The sequence below is a fragment of the Macrobrachium rosenbergii genome, chromosome 55 (assembly GCF_040412425.1).
Source record: "Macrobrachium rosenbergii isolate ZJJX-2024 chromosome 55, ASM4041242v1, whole genome shotgun sequence".
Lineage (NCBI taxonomy): Eukaryota > Metazoa > Arthropoda > Malacostraca > Decapoda > Palaemonidae > Macrobrachium > Macrobrachium rosenbergii.
Genome location: NC_089795.1, coordinates 58,273,730 through 58,280,143, shown reverse-complemented (window position 1 = coordinate 58,280,143; position 6,414 = coordinate 58,273,730). Strand labels below are relative to the sequence as shown.

The 6,414-nt window shown below is 34.1% G+C and overlaps 1 long non-coding RNA gene across 2 annotated transcripts; it reads left to right on the top strand.

Annotated features, from left to right (window-relative positions):
- Nucleotides 1-3,533: 3,533 nt before the first annotated feature.
- Nucleotides 3,534-5,791, top strand: LOC136835293 (uncharacterized). Of its 2 annotated transcripts, XR_010852086.1 has the most exons (4): nt 3,534-3,847; nt 4,048-4,132; nt 5,318-5,672; nt 5,713-5,791. It is a non-coding gene; the product is annotated as an uncharacterized lncRNA (long non-coding RNA). The 2 variants fall into 2 exon arrangements; XR_010852085.1 differs by having other exon boundaries at nt 3,536-3,847; nt 5,318-5,791.
- Nucleotides 5,792-6,414: the final 623 nt, after the last annotated feature.

The following is a 6,414-nucleotide window of genomic DNA, read 5'->3' as shown; positions in this document are numbered from 1 at the left end:
TACGCTATCCAATAGAGAACAAATAAGACTTTGCTATATTTAGCTCACAATTTGCAATAAAGTTAAACGAAAACCAGTGCGGTGTCATAAATCTGGTCTTTTAAGGCATGGGTATAGTTACAACAAACAGTATGATAATACAACTGAATGCTTTGGACCTACTTCACCTTCGATCTCTGCTGGTATCTTTAATAGGCTACCAAATAAGCATGAATATGATCAATTAAAAGAAGTCTGTCTATCGTGAAGAAAGCTATAAAATAAATAAAGGAGCGTTTTAATATTATCCTCTATCAGTTTTTTCTCTGATTTCTAAAACTCAATTACGTATGTGTAAGTGTGTTGTTGCGAAACGTGTCTGTCAGTTCCTTTCGAGATTTTACTATTTCTCTTCATTCCTGATATCTGCTTCCTTAAATGATTCAGGTGTGGTCTAACATACGGTAATTGTAAACGCAATTTATACCATATGTCAACAAAACTGCTCATCTTAAGACGGTTACTGTCAAAATAGTAACTAAAACTAGAGAGGTGTCTCGTTATTAACACCATGGGAAACAGTTGTATGTACCTGTACAGTTAAGTGTTCTTTAATCCAGATGTAACGACTGATAAAGAGTAGTGTTAATTGCGGAATAATTACCTTTGCTAAATGAATACAAGTAAATGGGCAAGGTTACAATCAAGTCTACGAAGCCGGTAAAAATCATCAACAAGCAATTTAACACAGGTGAGAATTCCTCTCTCTCTCTCTCTCTCTCTCTCTCTCTCTCTCTCTCTCTCTCTCTGCTTTGCGGAAAAAATATCGGGTTAATGTTCGAGGGAAAAGTGAGGTCCTGGCGGTTTCGATGAATGGTCTTAATTAAGAGTATGAAGCATGAAAATTATGTTCACTCTTTACACTACAGCTAATAGAGCGTGAGAAAGGACTTGTACCGTGCACGTACCACAGTTTTAGCACCGTGATTTAAAATGTTTAAGAGATATATATATATATATATATATATATATATATATATATATATATATATATATATATATATATATATATATTATGTATATATATATATATATATATATATATATACATACATATATATCTGAAGGCTTTGTAGTGACAAATGTATCCAAAAAGCGCGAAGAATTCGAGAAGTTGTGGCTATTACAGTTACATATGTATCTGGTAAAAGTGACTAGCAGATTCTACATTATATATATATATATATATATATATATATATATATATATATATATATATATATATATATAGTATAGAAAGTATGGACAGGAAGAATAGTCAGCTCATCATTTGACAATTTATTAATAGCTGCGCTTCTGGGAGCACCTATATCCCATCTTTTCTACAAAAAGACAGAAATAGAAACACTAATCAAAATTTACAACAGGGCTTGCAAAATTTTTAAAATGCTTTAAAGACTGAAAATGAGAATGATAAAACAAGAAATAGATTACCTTCTGTAGTAAAGTTCTTTTCCATCCATTCATCTTACTATGAGATTGTTTGGCTTTAGCTTCCCCTGAAATAAGACTATATATATATATATATATATATATATATATATATATATATATTATATATATATATGTGTGTGTGTGTGTGTGTGTGTGTGTGTGTGTTATATATATGTATATGTATATATATACATATATATACATATATATATACATACATACACGGGTGTGTACGTATGAAATTCACTGAAAACTGACTAAATTCACTTGCCCTCATTACGCACACACCCATGTGTATATATATATATATATATATATATATATATATATATATATATATATATATATATATATATGTATGCATGTATGTATATATATATGTATATATGTAAAGGTCAAGAATGGCCAGAAAGTCCAGAGTATGTATTGTACAAACCAGAATACGTTCCACGTTGGATTTATTTGAGTTGTATAACAAATTAAAACCCTCTCAAATAGTTGAATGAGGTTTATTGACAGAAAAGCTTACAAACATACCCGAAACATCAGTATTTCTCATTCAGTTATCAAGTGTCCACCAAAATTTATTTTGTGTTAAGCTTTTGAGAAAAGAGAACACGAAACATTGAAATACAATGAACAAATTAAACCAAAGAGGAACATACAGAAATTACCTAAATGTGAGTTTGGGCACAGCAATTAAAAGCAACACGAAATTAGAAATGAAAATGTTAGCAACAGTGGTTGATGCTAACTTTAAACTTGAACTGAATAGCTCTAAAATGGTTCAACTATAATTTGTTTATATATACATTAGTAAACTGAACATCATCAGAAAGATCAGGAAGACAATTCGCTACAATAAATTCTAGTGGAAATTCTCTCCGATATTAATAAATTAATATAAAAGCATTGGGGTCTGCTAAGTTTCTCGCTTCCTCACTTCTAATCTTGATCGTCATCCACAGTGACAAGCCACAAGCATGCACTGCACACAGTACAAATGTACATTAATCAACAAATGTCAACCCTTTTCTTACACCTCCTTACAGTAATAAAAAATATCTCGGATCTGCCAGAATTTGAGGGCGGGGCACCCTTGAAATTTTCTGGCCGTTATGCTTATCAAGAGGAAAATAAAATGGTTCCTGTTTATCAAAAAGTTTAGCAAACGTATAGAAAAATTTTGTTGAGACTGTGGTGCGAATATTGATATGGAATGAGGATATAACATTTCGGAAGAAACCATATTCAGTTATTTCGATTTCAACATTTATAGTATGATAGTATTTATACTACAAAGGTTTTGTTCAGTTCACAATATAGACAGCTTGCGTGCGTCAGCTTTGATTAAAGACCTCCTCAGCTGATTTGCTCTAAGGAAGCATGTGAGTAACCGCCTTTGCATGAGAGACGTTTTTAATGAAATCCCAACATAACAGTGGCTTATCTGTTAGCATCTAAGTATTGTATGACCTATGAGACTTGTTGGTAGCCCTTTTGTTTTAGTGTACATATATATCCAGTATGTATCCAGGATTAAATACGTTTAATTAAAGTAATATTCATTTGTATTTGGTTGCGAATCGTGTACCAGTGTAGCAAGTTTTATGTAATGTATGCAGTTAAACGGTACACACACACATACACACACATGTATATAGTATATATATACATATGTGTATATGTGTGTATACGTATGTATAGAATATTTCATTATAATATGTCATAACGACAAAATATCCACGCGAATTAAAAGTTGTTCCATCAAATTGATGAAAAGAAATATGCGACAGGCATATGCTACAAATTATTTCGTGAACCCTAAAAGAAATCACGCGTTACGTTCAGGAAAACCTATTCATCATGTGCTGTATTTTAAAATTCCGTGAAAGACAAGTACAAAAAAAAAAAAGAAGCAAATGGAAAATAAAATACTTGCAAAATTAGCGATCTCAAGGATTCCACAGATCGCATTCGGTCACGTTCCAAGCAACAAGACACTACTAAGACTTTAGAGTCCTTGGCAAACGACAACACCGTTCTAGTTCGGGCATTTCATTTGAACCTTCGGCTTCGGACCATCAACTGTAACATCGTTCTGAGCGGTAGACGTTTAACAGGAATTTGACGTTTAATAGAGTTTGCCAAGTGATCGCTTTATTTATTTATTTATTTATTTTTTTAAGATGAGTGGCGTATTCAGTTCGTCCTTAATTCATCGCAGTGTAATTGGTTCTGTTTTGAAGTTTTTACGGAAAAACCCGTTTATCACGCGACTAGACTACAGTTGGCGCTTGAGATTTCCACTGAATTTTCAGCGATTGTTGTCACTTTGTTGGCCAAGTTCCAATAAACCCCGGCCTTCTGCAAGGTAACACTGGAACTTTACGATATTATTGCTAATATATATTTCTTCTGCGGAATCTTGCTGCTTGTTTAGTCTCTTGCAAAGCTTTGGCAGTCGTTATAACTATTTCTGTGGGCGTTTACACAATCTGACGTGAGTAAACGCCCAAAATTTACAAGATTTAGAGTCAGTTACGCTCGGCTCTAAAGATTTGTCTTTTACAGGATGTTTTTGGTACGAGTTTGAGTTTGAGTTCCTGTTCTAACGGTAGAGCTTCACGTACGATAAAACTGTTCTCTTTTGTAACAGGTATGTAGGAGGTATTTTTTTCCGCCAAGTTGAGTTTTAAAGTAATTTGTCAAATTTTTTTTTAATTTCACTTAATTTTTGTAATTTAATTTTTCAATTTGTCGTTTACTTTCTAAATTTTAGCAATAAATTTACTTTAAGGTTTTTTAAATTTTTGTAATATATTTAAGATTTTAATTTGTCATAAATTTACTTAAATTTTTGTAATAAACTCACTTTTTAAATGTCATAAATTTACTTTGATTTTTGCAATAAATTTACAATTTTTTTTTACAAAATTGTATATACTGTTCTTGAACAACTTAACAGCTTATCCTCCACCCCTTAAGGGGCGGTACCCCTGGAGGGATGGAGGAGCTCCCATGTTCTGCATAGTAGGTCGTATGACCTACTATGCAGGTTTTTGGGTGGTTAAAAGCTGACTAATCAGTTTTTTTTTCAGGTGCTAAATACATACTTTGTCCAGATAGCTTTGTCCAGATAGCTTTGTCTAGATAGCTTTCTTGTAAGTCTAGATAGCTTTCTTGTAAGTCTAGATAGCTTTCTTGTAAGTCTAGATAGGTATTAGGTGTTTAAATGCGCTTGGCTACCTCCCACTCAGTTAAGTTTGCAGAAGGTCCCTAAGGTTTGAGGAAATTAAGAATGTCATCAAACGGCAATATTCAGCATTGAAAATTGTTTTATGTACAGGTCTGACGTCTTGGGATGTTTTCAGAATTTTAGCTTCCTGAAATTTTAATTTTGGGGTTGGGTTAAGTCACTCAAGTTTTGGCCAATATTCACAAAGGTTTTGCCCGAATTTAAATTAAGCGTAAAGTTGGCGTTAAACTTAATAGGATTTTCAGAGGATTCGAACTTGGTATTTCCTTTCTCGCAACCGAAAAATTGTTGAAGCTCGCTCAATGTACGGGTCATTTACGATAATAGGGCTTGCTTACCCAATAGCTAATCTCTTGAAATCATTAAAACCGAGCAAAAATTTCCCCAAACATTGTCCAGAGTAATGTTTGGATTTCTTCTGTCAGCAGATGGAATTAGTTTTTAGTTTGTCAGCAGCTCGCTGTACAAAAGTATTTATGCAAATATCACTTTTTAAATATTTGAATCTCCAACGATAATTTCAATTAAATATAGTTAAGTTAACCCTTGAATTTATGTACATGGACTTTTCTTCACGATCCTTAGGCACGTCATTAGTTGACACGTCAAACCTGGCAAGTGGGAGAAGCTCCAGTAACGCAGCACGGAAGTACCATAGTACCACCACTCAACTACCACCACTCAACTACCACCACCGTCGCTCGAGATAAGACGACGGGTGCTGTTACGAGAAACTTTAAAGGAGATAACATTTGGTTGGTCCGGTGATAAATATCTATCTTCTGCACACTTTGTTGATGGATTGTTTCCCGGAGGTACTGATGTACTGATGCGGCTGAAGGGACGTCTTTTCAAGTCACGGATGTTCGTAAGGTGTACGAAACTGAACATGAGCAAATAAGCACGTCCTGTGGGGGTCCGAGGTGAAGGAGCTTTCATGGTGGCGGAAGACGGCCAGAGTTAAAAGATCTTGGCTGCAGGCAAGTTCATGTAATACAAATCCAAGGGTGTTACGTGTACATAGTCTGCGAAAGTGAATTAAACACTTAGATTGATGAGGCACGGCCCTTTTATTATAAATTTACCTTCAACCTTTAGTAAAATGATTATTAACTCATTGAAAGTCTAATATCGTTTGAGATTTTTTTTAAGTCTTAGTGCACTCTTGTGATTTTGAGTAAATCTGATTTTGAGCTTGCAATACATCGATCCCCACAATGTGGCACTTTTTCCATTAGGTGTTAGTTTCGCCGAAAGGGGTGGAACCTTAGAGTGAAGGGAAGTCGAGAGCTATCGTCTTGGAACTATCGGGCCTTTTCAGTAGTTTAGTCTAGGTTTTGAATACTTAATTTTAAGCAGTTAGTCTTCCATGAGTGTAGTCTGAAAACTGCTTTTATTTTTATTCAATTTTCTCTTAATCTTGTAATTAGTCTTTCCATCCAGGATGTTACCATATAATTATTTTAGCGAACTCGTGGCTAGGAACTTTCAGCCCCTGTTAACAAACCGCACGAAAGCTGTTTTTTGTTTAGTTGAAAGTACGGAAATTTTGTCATGGATATTTTCTGCATAGAAGAATGTTTACTTTGGGTGGGGTATAGTGAAGCTACGTTTGTCAGGTATGTTGGTTAGTTTTGATACTATTAGGTTTCTCATAGTTTAAGCAGTGTATGATGCTATCC